The following is a 15,655-nucleotide window of genomic DNA, read 5'->3' as shown; positions in this document are numbered from 1 at the left end:
ATAAAACAATATTACATACTTTCCCATATGTACGCTTTCACAAAGTAATGTCTGTTAATTACTGGACAAGGAGTATATGTCCCTGCCATTATTTTGAATGAATCGTCCTCCTGAAAAGGCATATTTTTGTTCAATATCAATGAGTTGATTGAATTGTCGGTACGCTTGTTCTATTCTGATACCAGAACGTTGGTTTACTTATGTAGTACATACAGACCAATGTTTATCTCAAGAGGGCGTACGTTTAGAAACGGCTTGTGTTAGTGGGGTCTATAATACTGACTTAAAATGTGTGTTATTAATCTATCCAGTGCTATTAATTCATATTTGTTGAAGCTTCCACTCCAAGTATTCACATCAATACACACTGTATGTTGCGTAACGATGCATTCAGTCACTTAGATGACTGAAAAATCAGTCATGTCAAAATATTCAATGGTTAACATTTGATGAATTGAATAATGTAATCTGTTTTAAATCAAGATATTCACCCATGTGCCCCCAATGTTACTAAACTAACTAACTGTCTGATTGATTTGATAATAACTCCCTGACTATGACTCGAAATTACAATAGTGAATGTCACATGTGGATTATGACTACTGTCTCTCATGGAAAAAAAATGACATGACGTCCTGGGAGTTGCATCTATATTCTCCGATAAAATTGTATTGTGTATCTATATCATTTGTATACTGTGACTTTTCGCTACGCAGAATCTGACTGCGTATTTAAATTGTTATGTGTTTAAATTGTTAAGTTCGAGACGAGCGCTATTCTTGTTACAGTATTAATCATTTAATAATCACATTACTGACAGACCACTAATTAAAATAAGCGTCATCTCATATGCGATGAAAAATGGTTGCTGAAATATATTCATTTATTTATAATATTAGTACGAGTGTTTGCAAATCTATTATTGACAGTATTAGGTGTAGTATAATATATGCTATATGCTAAATATAAATGAAAAAAACGTAAATAAATATAAGCACGCTTTAATAATTACTGTACAGTTACTGGGTTAAATACATCACCATTTCGTTGGCATTGGCTTATACATAGTTCTGGTTATGTAATATCATTCAGTTAACAACGCTCTAAAACTCAAAATTCTTTCTGTAAGATATGTTCATCTCCGTTAATTCGTTGCCCACTATTGTATTGGTTAGATGTTGTTTTGCTTTGATGTTGCAGATTCCCGTGGTTACGTCGAAAGTGGTTTAACGTGACTGTAATTGAAAATATACTAAATGGCGTGCAAAACAGCAGGAGCATTGGTATAACGATCACATGTATAATGTCGATAAATTACCACATCCCAATTCAACCAACATGACGCATCAAAACATTTAGAAAAGGTTATTTATTTGCCATGGTAAAATTCAATTATAATTATGTTCTCATTTGTGGTGACACAGATATCTCTAAATCTGACATTCACATTTGAGCATTTAAATGCCTGGCTACCCAAGGACCTTATAAATGTGGTCATACTAATACGATTTCTCACTGGTTTAACCATGCATTATAATACTATTGTTTTTAAATTAATTTTTAATGTACGTTGTGGATATTGTGTATCGCTACTTCATTCGAATGTAACATAACATAACATGACATATTAAAAAAAAAATAATTAAACACTAGTGCAATGTATGAAATATATATATTTCACAGGCAGTTAATAAAAAAATTACGTATAGTATATTTAGCGTTATATGGTCAGCAATTAAACATGGGTATGGGTAGTTGTGTGTCTACACAAAATATCATGTAATACACAGTCTGAAGCAATCATGAAATCGACAATATGATTATACGTATACATGAATACACGATATAGTTTTGCACGTGCTTTGAGATTCGACCCAAACAGACACGGTACAGTTGTTGTATAAAAACATTATTCAGTAAACCACGAAGTGATAGTGTGTTATAAGTACTATTAATTATTGATGAACACCGATATACCAAACTCGCGAAAGCACGTATAATGAGTGTGTTTTGTTTTGTTTTCTCAACGCGTACATCGCTACTTGTACCGGACAGTGTTATAGTAGAACAAACTGCAAGCTGTGCATGTATACGTCCCATATAGAATAGAAACACATATAGTAAATATATTTGTTTTTAATACAAAAGTTGTATCATTTGGAACGTTACGATAAACATTCTGGATCGTGTGACGTCCCATTGCATTCTTACGCGGTAGAGCGATGATAGAGAATATGTTTTCTGTACGCCGGGTTAACAATGAATGTATGGTCAACATTTCTTCACTAAGAATGCGACGAATTGGTGTTGAGTTCCGTGTTAAACATTTGCACTTTGCATTGCAGCCGACTGAATAGAGTGTTGTAAAATAATGCGAATTTTTTCATGTACGCGATGAGGTTTCGAGTGTGCCATCACCCTGTTTTTGAGCCAACATCGACGATGTTCCGAGATTGCTACCTACAACTCCGCCTTGCCCCTGACCAACTGCGGCGACTGTTGCCGAATGCTTCTTGAACCACTTAGCGAAAACTTTTCGAAAACATTTCCTGAAGTTCTCACCCATAAAGGCGTATATGAAAGGATTGAGACAAGAATTTGCATACGACAAGCAATTAGCAAATAAATGATAGTAATATACATTCTCTGTAGCATGGTAACTTTCTGTGTCGACTCTGGTCCAGATGGTTTGAATGTGAATAGGCATCCAACAGATGAAGAATAGCAACGTTACCATGAAAACCATTTTAGTGATCTTCTTCTTTTGCTTGATGCTTTGTGTATGATGAGCGGACTCCTCCCCAGGGGTTACTTGATTCCATAGTTGGCGTAGCATTTTGGAATAACAGATGGTAATAATACAAATTGGTAGCGCGTAGACTGCAATAAAAGTGTACACGTACCATCCAAAGTCCCATTGCAGCGTGGGGAAAACGTCAAAGCAAAATGGACGAACACCATACCATTCGAAGTAGACAATCTTTTTGTAAATCGCAACGGGAACAGCAACCATACATGAACCTATTTAGTGAAAAACAAACAAATTTGAAGTTATTTTAAATTTTCTATTCACATTCCATTCTAAGTCTACAATCGACACCACATTATGAAAGTTATAATTTTATATTTAATTAAAATATATAAACGAATTATCAAAGCAGATACAATCACGCCCAAAATGATTTGATAAACCAATACCGTAATTCTAAAACAATCAAAATTCTTGTTTTGACAAGTGTACATGTGTACAGTATATTAGTATTATTATAAAGGAATTGAGCATTATACAATTATATAATGTCAATAATTAATGTACAAAATTATAGTAAAACTATTCGCTGAGTCAAAATATAATTTACAAGTATTATAATTTAACAGCAGTTTACATGTGCTACAGCGAAAACATGTCATTACTTTTAATTCAAATCTCGACATTTTTCAGGATTTTCTTGGATTGTGTGTGTACATATGTTTATGATACATTAGTGAAGTCATTCAACACATAAAGACTTAATGTTATTTTCCATAATGAATATAATTTTTTCGCAACGCTTGGGATCTAGTATATCCAGTAGCGTATCGATGTCGGGCTGCATTTCTGCTACCATGGATACGAGATTAAACCAGAACTTGAAACGAATGCATGTCAATATGTGTGACATGCTTTGTAAATGTGGTTGCAATCAGTTATGACATGCCAAACATTTGGCTGTGCAGCTGCTAACCCACAATTTAAATACAATGCGTGTTTGTGTGTTACAGGCACATGCATATCAGAAACATGGCTCTGGAACACCATTCGTTAAAATGTTTGTATGTCGGCAGTTTTAATTAAACCTGACAAAAATTACATCTAGGTCTTGTTATGCATGTATGTGCACGTTCAAAATTCCGGAACATCAAACAAGCTTGATTTTTGTAATTTTTATATCTTTGAAATGCCCGCCATTTTTTCGTTTACATTGCATTTTCAACAAAGTCTTCGGTCAATCTGTTATATTTAAATTTGCTGTTCTCATGAGCAACGGATGTGAATACCGTAAATAAGGCGAAACATGTTTTTTTTTACTCATCATTTGAACCAGCCCCCCTGAAATGTGCGCTGCCATCTCGATTTATAATCGCATATCTGAATTTAAAGAAAATAGTTTCTTGTGATTTGCATTCTTTCCTAGCAGCCATTTTATACTACGTTTTCAATGTAGGCTTTGCACCATAATGTTCATATTGTTTGCCGTAGTATATTTGTACAGCGGTTTGGCGATGGTGGTCCTTTGTCTTAAAGTATAGTATCTCGTGTTTTTGTAACATAGTTACATTTGTTGTAGTACATCAGAGCGTTTGTGTATTTTCATTGACACAAAAACATCTTTTGATCATTAAAATAAAAAAAAAACCGCTACTCACTATCCCCGGGATTTAGAAAGTCGTACACAGAAAGTGTGCTACTTATTTCTTGCAAACCACTATTACTGGCACGTACACTACGTATATCATGTTTAAGACCTTGGAATGCGGATCAATACATACAAGAACATGAAAAAAACTGTGCATGTTATATATAAAGAAAAACACAAACGACACACTAACACGAATGGGAAAAAATCAGAACAAATTCTTTAAATAAACGTATATATCGATTTATTTTTATCAGAGCTTCGATTACTGACGGTTTAAAGGTGCGTGTATTCAACCCATTAATGCATAAGGCAAGTCATTGAACAAGTGATTAGTGTTGGTGCAGCAACCATACAGTCCCCGAATTTCTGTTTAATTTGGTAGTCGTAAATACTTACTCATACCAACATCCCAAGTAACAGTGCCATGATTATAATAGGGAAAAACAATGTACATAACAATGAAATGACTGGTCTGCACAGTTAACTTGTTATATACATATTGTGTTGGCATGGCGTCATACACAATATTCCTACTTATAAATTGGCTAATACATCACGAATATGATATGTAATGCATATAATTCATTTATATTCAAAAAGCAGAATATGGCAGCATATCAAAAATATAAGTAATTATTTTGATTCATAAAATGGGCCAGTAAACAGCATTTCGGGTCAAACATCATGGAAAATAAAGTACCCAACGCATATTCAATTATGTGCTAACTGATGCTACTTAAAACATATTTTCCCGACGAGAAAAACAGACTATATAAATCAATCAAAATATTCTAATGTTTTAAATAAGTTGAACTGTATGTTGTACTTTCGTCTTTATGGTCTGATAATATGTATTTGAAATGTTTTCTTTCACTCAACACGTTAATCACATTTGCATGGCAAAGTAACCTTGTGTTGGTTCATATTCACAAATTTGCCTTCTTTTCACAACAGTCTAGACTAGGCTTAGAAATGAAGAAATATTCAAAAATATTACAAGCAAGCCTGTAATTGCATGTTTGTGTTAAAAAATACATAGATGGGAATCGAAATGTGTATTTATTTCAGGCACTAAACGGAAGACCACGAAGAAACAATTCAGGTATGAATTTTCATATGTAACATTATTTTGAACAATATTTGTAAAACAAAATAGTTAGTAACTGTCTTTCCCGTGACCAGGTTCGCACAAAACCTGTGTAGCACTGTTTCATCTTTAAGATCTCGAGTGGTTACCAGGATACGAACTATGCTACTAAAACCCATTAGTTGTGAGCGTGATAAGATGAAAGACGTTATTCATTATTTTACTCACATAACCAGATAGCAGCAATGGCACTAATGGCCACCTTAGGAGTGCGAGTCTTCAGAGATTTCAGTGGATGCACTATAGCATAGTATCTATCAACACTCATGGCAGTCAGAGTAATGCATGTTGCTTGAACTGTTACCTGGAAACAAACAAAAAATATACATGACTATGTCAAATGTGAAAATACACAATAGAAGTTTGGCGCATAGGTAATTAACCACTTAAAGTATTTGGATGTATTGGAAGTACCCCGATGTCACGCATCTATCTGTTAATGCGCAGCACGCATTGTCCCCGCGTTAATGTCCATCAGCACAGCATGTGACAAGCATTGCCATGATGATCGTTTATGATACATCGATAACGCTACGATCAGACTAAATAATACCTGATAAAAACATGATTAACCTGTGCCTGCAAATCGATCAGCGTCAATAAGTTTTAGATGACACATCCTACATCACATATAACACACGGCTGCGGCAATGCTCAATGAAGCACCCCATCCCCGATTTCAAATTTAATGATCCCTGCAAATAATATACTTAAATTAACCCAATGATAATTTAGATGAGACGTTTTCATGTGATAACGCTTTGCAATAATTAAGTGGACAACCAACTCTGATATAGTGCGTAGAATACCAATATGACGCGTTTACGCAGAATGCATTAGTTAGATTAATTCATTCTGGGTAAAACGTATTTGTGACATTAAGTAGTTTTGATATTTTAATAAAACGCACGCACACAGATTTACACAGGCGGTGTTTGTTGTCCTATGACAGGACAGACTGAGTGATTAATTAAATCTACAGGGAAAGACGTATGTTGTCAGCTGATGGTAGGCGCAGAATTTGTTGTACTGTAAGAGTAAATACTGGATGAGCAATGATCTTTCACTAAGCAAATATTTAATAAAGTTAATAACGAATCTAGGATTATTATGGTGTACATATCAAAAGTCGTCGATTGAGCAGCAAGCAAAAAATGCAAAAAACAGGCCGGCGCAACGATATGCATGGTGAAACCAGTGAAATAAAAATACGCCGGTTAGGTGGGACATTTATTGAATCAATATCCTGTTTTTGTAGGCCGAAAATACACGAGTAATGACGAATTCTATTTCTTATATATATGTACGTTAGTGGTACGACGTATGTATAAATCTAATTTGATGTGTTATTTGAGGCGGGAGGTGATTGACGAGGGTAAATATTGTGCATATACGTTACATTATTCAAAGCACAATGGATCAATCATGGCTCGGTGTTGTCAATGCACAAATAAATGATAATTAATCTTTGTGGTTCATGACCACATAAATCATACACCAATAAATCAACGTAATTTTATCCAATGTTTGCGTAACTGAAATTATATACCAATCTTCATTGTTATTTCTGGCAAACCTGTATTGATTCCGACAACTAGGACAAAAAAACACTCTTTGGTATATTTCTCTATTAATGGTCTATATAGTATTATGTTAATATTACCTTCAACATTCTTTATTAAATACATTGATAAATAGTATTTGAAATTTTAAGAGACGGACACAATTTGCGTGGACGTGTTCAATCGGTAATTTGCTGAGTGATTGACACATTGCCAACATATGCCTATTTGTTTCAACAGTCGTTGAGTTGTTATTAATGAAATGTGGTTGAACTGTATTGAAGGGTTAAAAAAGCGGTTCGAAATATTTAACGCTGCAAGTGACAAGCTAATTTAATTTGACTTTTAGCTACTGAGTAGAGATTGTCCCCACAGGCAGTGTCCAAGATATTGTCTAATTATATCTAATACATAAGCTGTATGCAGTCAGCAATAACATTGGTGTTGTTATCGTTGCATAAAGCAGACTAAATGTAAAAGTGTTTTTTTTTAGTAAACATTCATAGTTCGGTTTTCAGTAAACTAAATTGTAATGCGATTCCTCGTTTTCCTTCAGACTGAAACATTTCTTTCCGAAAAAGAATATATACTAAAATACTGCTCAATGAAACTAAAACAAGATATAATACATTCTTAGCATATTACATGTTTTGGTGGGACTCTAAAAAATGAAAACCCTACCAAAGACGGTTTATGTATTTCCATATGCCACGTGTTAGACATCAGTCACTGACACATTCTATTGTAATTTAAGAGATTAAAGAACTCGTACATTAAATATAATTTGGTCGATAGTGCTTTTCAATCATTACATCATGTGGAAGAAACGGAAGGTTTGAATAAACCTGAACACAGTAGCAGTTAACAAGAATGGTAAATACGCAGCTATAGAATAAGAAAAAACAGTGACACATAATTCTAACGAGAATTGCAGAATTACCAACCATAGCTACATGCGGTCTTACGTGTAATCATACATACACACATTTACATCATGACGTCGACGATTGTGTGAAATACTTTTGATATGCGAAAAAAGTAATGCAATAATTTAAACTGAAATTGCAGCTATGTAATTCATTCCCATGTGGTAGTACTTAATTTTATCCATACAAAACATCATACATTTGTTATATATTCGTCATGTATTCTAATTACTAACTTGAAAGGAATTATAAATCAATGTCATACCCTGGTGCTTCTGGAATATAACATAAGCGATAAAAATACATGAATTGGTATAGCGACGTGGCGTCAGTCAGAATATTCATTATTATTGTGAGACTATACATTTTATGAATTAACAAAACGAAAATAGTTGAAATAAATATTGGCATGCTGTTACGAAATATATTTGTGGTTACTGTAATACTATTATGGTGATACATAATATAAGTACAAGTCAATCTATATTATTACATAAGATATTCATGAGATCACATGCTAACAAATTCACTCATGATATTTATGACTTACAAACGCGGAAACTATATCAATATAGACCATAACGCGAGAATCACGCGTTATGCGTGAAATCGAACGTAAAAACAGGACAAACAAATGTCATAGCGTCGTAGTGGCGTAGTGGCGTCAAACATCGCGTGGGATTCGACAAACGCGAAGTATTTTGGGGGACATTTCCATGCTTAATAATGTGCTGTCCACATTTGATGATAGGCAATTTTGATTAAGTAAGGGTATTCGGAAGTAATATTCCTCTGTCGAAGATCGGCCGGTCGATGTGAGTTAAAGAAATAAAGAAATTCTAGTTCAAAATCAAATCGTTCGATTTTTGCGGCAGACGCTCGACGCGCGTTTTTCATACATCTCGCGAGATCTCGCAATTGTACGGAAAATCCCCTATACTTGTTTGCGAATAGTATTATTTGTCAATACCATTGTGATTTTAATTTTAATTTTTCAATCGGTATAAAACTTGTCTCTGCTTTACTGTCTAAAAAAACATTAGTTTCAGCTTACATTGAAATGTTGCAGATTTATTTCTGAGAAGCATACGGCTACATGTGCAGATTTGAGTTTAATTTTAAGTGAATTGCCGTCAGTGTTCAAACTATAATTCAGTGAAGTAACTTGTAGAAACCTGGTGATTCTCCAAGAAGGCTTCACGTGATCTGTTTTTTTTTTAATTAATCAAGTCTACCTCGTGTTAATATCAAAGCGTATTACCTGTAATCACTTCACGGTCCAGGAGACAATCATATTGAGTTGATAATGAATAGTTGTAAATTTTACTCAATTATCGACCACATTATGTGTATATTTAATATACTACTGCTGAATGTCACTGTCACTGTTGAAGATACCATGAATAGGCACGGCGTATGTCAATCAGTTTTTATTAACGTGCCCAAGGCATAATTATGATTCGGCGGCTGAAATAATTAATTATTGCGAAAAGCGAAAGTTCAAAATTTACAAGAAATGTGTTTTTGAGATTATTAGCAAATGTAGAGAATGATGAAACACATGGACAATCCTTTCATGTGCACTCTATGTTCTTTTAAATGTTTTTTATCCGCATGGCTTAATTTACCTTATTTTAATGAAGCTATCTTTTTGTGTCCATGTTGTTAATCCATGCTGAGTACATGCTTTAATAAATTCAACATTATTGGGTATATTCACATGATCGAATTTCAGTTCGTCAAAAATCCCTAACACAATCACAAATGTGTATCGTATATATAGTTCGAGCATAGTAACAAGGATCTTTACGAAAACCACATAATTAGCTTATACTGCTATATATTTGAGTCACGTGATCATATTTCTCTTACATTCATATTTATTTATCATATATACTAATCTCTCCCCGGCATTCAGGTCAAATAAAAAGTATAAAAGTATTGCCTAAACAGCTTAGTAATAAACTTACCCACACCTTTCACACAGTTTGTTGGCAGATATCACGGTTTGAGATAACAACATTCAGATGAAATCAGAAGACATTCAATCACTTTGCATGTTGATTGGGGCTCAGGTCTATAAATTGCCTACAAAAAACGTCTGAAAATGCTTCTAAATTTATGACTCTGACTATAAATACACTCAATGTATATTTTTTTGTACGATTGTAGTTTTCTGGCATGACCTGCGTTTTGTCGAAATACTATATGTCAAACAATTAGAAACGCGGCAATCAAAAAGAGGTTTCATGAAATTTGCCAGCTCTGTCGCTGTTTGAATATTCGTCCGTTCATTGTTTTGATCGATCACTTTTTCAATTCATTTGACAAACGGATAATTCAATATAAGCTAGACTGCTCCACCTTTTTTGCAAATCATAAAAAAAGTTACGGTGTTGGCAAAAAGATTATATCTAGGGTTCAGTGTTAGGACACAAATCTTGGTATGGAAAGAAATATGAAATATTTTTTGTTACCATCTTGTAATAACATAGTACAGATAGAGATAATGCATAAATGATACACCAATGCTAGTTTGTCAAATCAATTGAACAGTTGAAGTCTACGACCGCCGTTACGTTAGTCAGTCATTTATATTATTAGTAAGGTATTTAGTCAGTTAGTCAGTCAGTTTGTTTATCTGTTTTCCTGATTCTCATAATTCACTTCAAGGATTATGCCCAAATACGTAATGTATCATTTTTACCTCTCTGCTTGAGGCATAGAATCCAGAGAAACATGACGTCATACGGAAGCTCTGTCGTGGATTAACCCCCTGGAAATCGTGGTTAATCCACTATACAGTAGAAAAGCAAACGAATTTTATGAATGCAAATCTGTGCTGAATAAGAAATACACAATAATCCCTGAAATGACCAGATTATGACATTTGAAAACTACCAGACACCAGCTGTCGCCTCATTCCGTTTTCAGTTATTCAATGCTTCTTCAAATGTCAACAGTTTTAAACGATATTTCTATACAACTCGCCATACGTACCGCATAGATTGCGGTTTATCTATAGTAACTCTTCTCATTGGAAGTTTATTATGATTTGACGAAAAACAAACAACAAACAGACGACGTGTTTACCGCGCGTTGTGTACGTCGCTATGGGTGTCCTATCGAACAAGGCGCGGCGCGACGAGCTCCCCCTTTTAATGGTTAATTGAGTGAAAGTTGGACTCGTCCTATCAATGTTCTTCACCATCTGTATGTCCATGTCGAGGCAACATATGTGTTGCTACATGTGTAGCTACGCTATGTGGATGGGATCGACATGGAAAGGTTTCAATGTATTGAGACACGCCGATCATGACGTGTAGCTAGATGACTTGCCAGTTCGAATCACGTAGTCGCTGCATGTTAATTTGAATCAACGTATTATAAACTGTCTATTAGGTGTCATTTACTTGCTTTACTTTTCCATGTTAGCAGCGCTGAATTTGAAATGCTTTTACGATTTCTTGTGAAACGAAATAATGGTAGAAGACTCACAGTATATAGCAAGAGCTCTAAATACCTGAATTACGCATCGATAAACACAAAAATGAAAATGTCATTGTATGATAATTGTTTTGTGTTAGCATTCGGTAATGTCGAGCAAGTGTCTGCAGCCATATATTTTCAGTAATGCAATTTGCAGAATATGATAAAGCGACTGGTATATAAGGCTACACCTTCATGGTATGGGCAGTTTGTATGTGTTACTAGATACCAATGAATCTCCACATATATGTATCTGTATTTAGTTATTATTTTCCTATCTTGTGTTCTATATGCAATGTAGTTAGATTATTAAAGCCTTATTTATACGTGAGAATAATGTTCAATCTGCAGCCTGTATGTTTTATACCGCGAAGTAGGGATTGTATGAACACGTGGAATATGGAGACACTTGCCAGAGGTGTGTGATTTTACATACTCTGGATTTATTTAGGTTACAGTGTACTTTAGATATGATATTATGTGTATCGGCTCTGTGCAGCGTCGCTAAACACTTACCTGTATAGCGTAAAAGCTGAATTTGCACATGAACTCCCCAAATACCCATTCTGAAACGTGAGACGTGGCGCTGAACGGCACTGCACATGTAAGATAGGCGACGTCAGATATTGCCAGGTTCAGTATATAGTAATTGGTGACAGTTCGCATCTGCTTGTTCTTCAATATCACAACAATCACCAAAGCATTCCCAACGATACCGATCAAGCATATCGTACCAAATATGAGAGGTACTAACCAAGTCTCTACTCTTACTGGTGGGTCGCCTTCATAGTAATAGTACGGCGAATTACTCGTACCGTTTTCCGAAATGTCTGTGTAATTTGACAGAACGTCTTCGACCGAAGTCATGACGGTGTACACTCCGGAGGTACTGTGTTTTTCTATACTACGGGTGATGGAGACAGAAACAACAGGTGTAACGTACTTAGTACATGATTCAGACTAATTCTTGTCTGTGTTCCAAAGTGAAACTGCGCAAGAAATGGAATGGCACACGACTGAAGGATGACTGTCAATTATCGTGTCACGTGGTGCAATTGACATATGTGCGTTGTTATAGCAACGATATATGTTCATCTATCTATTTTACATAGTCTTACAAAATCTGTAATAACAAACGAAACATATTGCGATAAATGTGAATAAGTTGATTCAATTTGTAAATTTGTATTCTTGGTTTGTGAATACAATGGTGAGTGGGAGGCGGAATGAAGTAACATTAAAACTAATTTCACATTGATTGCATAGTTAGTACATCCTCATTTAGGTAATAACTTCCTCTTTGGCTGTTTTTATCGTGACGAGGAAGCGTGACTTGATCAAATACATGACAAACTGCAAATTAGATAATAAGAATTACCTTCATAAAAACACTTTACAATTGTACTACCTATATCCTTGTTTATTCGTGCTCATATCAGTGGATTAAACTCGGGTTTTCTTTTAACGTTGCAAAATGTATCACAATAATGTATGTTAATGCTGTCGTAGTAGTATTTCGTTTCAAACCTCTGGCTCGACAAGGTAAATGTTCAATCCGGTTTTAATGTGAATATTTAACTTGTCTTCGTCATTAACTTCCTCAGTCGCCTTCAGTTGACATTCTCGTATCCTCAAAAAATGTTCTTATCTGCTTTCCGGTTTTCAATCAGTTTAGATTGAAGTTGATGGCATTTTCACCATGGCGTCTTCATATGGTGTTTTAACCCCACACGTATGGAAAATCAGGGTTTAGAGCGACACTCGGGCCGTCACCAGCCAATTAATTTCAAGCTGAACTAGCACGAGTTGACACTGGGTTAACTTATGTTTCAACGGTGGATTACAGTTAACTCTGGATCAGAACCCTTGTCTTGGTACACGTATGAATACTATGTATATCTTATTAAGTTTATTAGAAATTCGGGGCCACTTGAGTCGAAACTCTATTGTAATTCTAAGTTCAGCCAAATAGTTCACATGACCTAGCCGCTAGATTTTTTTAGAAATATTGTGTTGCGTCTCATTTACATAATTCCTAAGTAATCTACTATCCCTGAACACATCTTTAAAGACCAACTCCAGGCAATAAGCCGTTTTGAAGAAGAATATTTTAGAATGCTTTTTTACATTGTTTTTCCTTATTCTGCAAAGCATCATTGGAAAATGCAACCAGAGCAGTACTGGGAACACTGGACATGACATGTGACTAACATATATGGTCATGTGATCTCATTATTATGCATAACTGTAACATCTCAAGTACAATATTGAAGCTATTCGACAGGAGATGTGGCTAACATGTCAAATGGTCTTCGATGATGATTGGACCTCATTATTATGTATAACTGTAACCAAGGACTGTTATAGATAGGACAATGCAACTAGTGCGAGAGGGAAGCATTTGACAAGAGATGTCCATATATGGTCATGTGTCTCAATAATATGAATACATGTCTTAAGTAAAATACTAATGCAGATTATACAATGCAACCCATGTCATTTTGAAGGCATTCTACAATAATGTCTGACAATAGAAGGTAATTATTATAGTCTTTTTAATGATGTTAAATTTAGAATGTTCCGGGTAAACCACGCTAGGCTCGAAACATGCTATTGCTGCAACGCAGCTACATTTTTATTTATTATTATTATTACATTTTTCTCGCAATGAATATCGCGGCAAAACCAGTTCAGATTTGTTTAATTTTAGAAAAGACGGGAACACCAAGTGAACCCATTCACCATTGTCAAAATCACGAATATTTTCGGGTACGTGACTACCAGTACTTTTGCACTTTGCAGAGTCAACGCAAAAAAATGTCTTTATGCGTCAAACGTGCTGTGATAAAAGAATGTTCTCTTTTACACATTTGATACAAGATACAGTCACGATTCGAACTAGTTTTTTCGTCGATTCCATCTAAACGACTGAGGTGTGCATGACTCGGGATTTTATTGAATGTATTTTAAATGTAGACGTCATATTTTTATCTTTTAAGAAAAGAACACCATTATCCATACGTTAATTGCAAATGTTGTATTGCAACCACGGCATCGGAAACTAGTGTGTTACATGACACATAACATTTCAACCAATTTTAACATCATTATGATAATCAGTTGCTCTACATTTTCATCGTCATGCGTGTGACATTTGGTTTCACGTTATTATGATGGCTGAGGAATACTCCTTCGAGAATGGTGTTTTTCGTGAGTTATTTCCAGCTATTATTTGAATGATGTTAAACTAAAATAATCATAATTGAACATGTTTGTTCGGGCATATTAAGATGTATAGTTCGGTTAATCTCATATATTTTACATTTTATTCGAAAGTTTATTCATTTGTGCTAATATTAAAATACAAAGAGCGCCACTCATTCGTATATAGCAGCCTCAACAGTATTATCTATGATCGAAAGCTCTCATGGAAAATGAATACAACTAATTAAGTCGGAATTAGTTAAAACATTATGTATCGTACGTATCTGCTGGAGTACATCGGCTCCACTCCAATAAGAGATCGCATGCGCGCGATTATTTTAGAGTAAATTACCCAACCAGTCGAAACATATTTTACTCATACATGCATCATATTGTGTGAATACAGCGCAACGAATTCTGAAAGGGCGTTCACAATTGTTAAATTCCAAAGAGTTACCAATCACAATGTAGGTTGGGCAATTCGATGTACGACTCTCACAATTAAACAAAAACAAAATTATATCATAAATCCCCCCAAAATTTTATTTTGATTGATCTAGAACCAGACACTATCACACAATATATCCCAACTATAAAAGGAAAATGTCCCCAAAATAATGTGTTATGATATTGAATTATATGAATTGTTGCTGTCACGTATTGCAGCTAGATGTCATACTGGCTGAAAAATAGGTTATTATTATTCACTTGTTGCCCTTTAATTTTCTTTTTCAAATACTCTCTTTTAATTATTATATCCTCTATTGTTTCCGTGATAGTACTAATGAAAATGCTACCCAACAAGTTATTACCGAGTAGGCGGATTAACAATTGCTCTGTTGCTGCTATCGCCATGAAAAACTGCTGGTTTAGTGATTGTCGCCATGATTGATCAATTTATTTTAGATTGTACCCCTGTAAAAACTC

General features: G+C 34.7%; 1 pseudogene across 1 annotated transcript; it reads right to left on the bottom strand.

Annotated features, from left to right (window-relative positions):
* Positions 1–1,901: 1,901 nt before the first annotated feature.
* LOC100376554 (G protein-coupled receptor 54-like) lies at positions 1,902–12,351 on the bottom strand (annotated as a pseudogene). Its single transcript, XR_013420967.2, has 3 exons — positions 12,041–12,351; positions 5,716–5,851; positions 1,902–3,021 (listed from the first exon to the last, which is right to left on the bottom strand). The product of XR_013420967.2 is annotated as a G protein-coupled receptor 54-like (transcript).
* Positions 12,352–15,655: the final 3,304 nt, after the last annotated feature.

This window comes from Saccoglossus kowalevskii, chromosome 7 (genome assembly GCF_978046115.1).
Source record: "Saccoglossus kowalevskii chromosome 7, keSacKowa6.1, whole genome shotgun sequence".
Taxonomy (NCBI): Eukaryota; Metazoa; Hemichordata; class Enteropneusta; family Harrimaniidae; genus Saccoglossus; species Saccoglossus kowalevskii.
This window is presented reverse-complemented; position numbering and strand designations above follow the sequence as displayed.